This window comes from Cebus imitator, unplaced genomic scaffold (assembly GCF_001604975.1).
Source record: "Cebus imitator isolate Cc_AM_T3 unplaced genomic scaffold, Cebus_imitator-1.0 Scaffold50, whole genome shotgun sequence".
NCBI lineage: Eukaryota > Metazoa > Chordata > Mammalia > Primates > Cebidae > Cebus > Cebus imitator.
Window position 1 is genome coordinate 4,682,345 of NW_016107365.1, and position 1,065 is coordinate 4,683,409.

Here is a 1,065-nt window from a genome sequence, read left to right on the forward strand (position 1 = left end):
TATTACTACAGGTATCACTCTCTGACATGTCAATAGTTTGTACCTATTTTCAAACCACTTCATATACTATTTCAATCGATTCTCACAAAAAAACGTGTGAGGAAGTCAGGATAGGCATCCAAGTGCTTATTTCGAAGACCTGGAAAACTGAGGTTCATAGAGACCAAAGTGACCTACCTGTCCACAGTCATACGTGAGTGAACCAGTATGGATCTTTGGCAGAACTTAGCTCTATACAATGTTTACTGATTTTGAAGAATGCGGCTTGCTAATAGCTGTTTCTGAAGAATGAAGTAATTTGAAGGGGGTAAATAAAAACGAGTTCAAGAGAAGAAAGGCAGCGAGAAGTGGTGTCAGTTGGCAGTTAGTATCATGAACTTGAAAATGAGCAAAGTGCATTTCATGTTTAGAACACAGACATTTAAAAATATGTAATACTTAAATCTTCCAAATTGTCCTATGTTGGCCTTGATTTACTATGTCTTTAAGTATAATATCTGAGGCTACATCGCTATTTACTGAGGCTGCCATTGAGACATACGGTGACCAAGAAATTTTTACATGAGTTCTACAATTTCCCAAGAGACTGGTGAAAATGTTATTGCCTATTCTCAGCGCCCCATTCCTACCCCATTTCACTTCTAGAACAATTCCATTACAGATGTGTGTGTGTGTGTGTGTGTGTGTGTGTGTGTGTGTGTGTGTGTATATATATATACACACATATATACCACTGTTAGGATATCTTTCCTGAACATTATGTGTGTGTGTGTGTGTATACACACACACACACACACACACACACACACACAATTCCTACCCCATTTCACTTCTAGAACAATTTCATTACAGATATGTGTGTGCATATATGTGTATATATTTATATATAAATACACGTATATATCTGTGTGGAATTGTTCTAGAAGTGAAATGGGGTAGGAATTGTGTGTGTGTGTATATGTACATATATATATATATATGTACATATACACACACACATATATATATGTACATATATACACACACATATATATATGTACATATACACACACACATATATATATG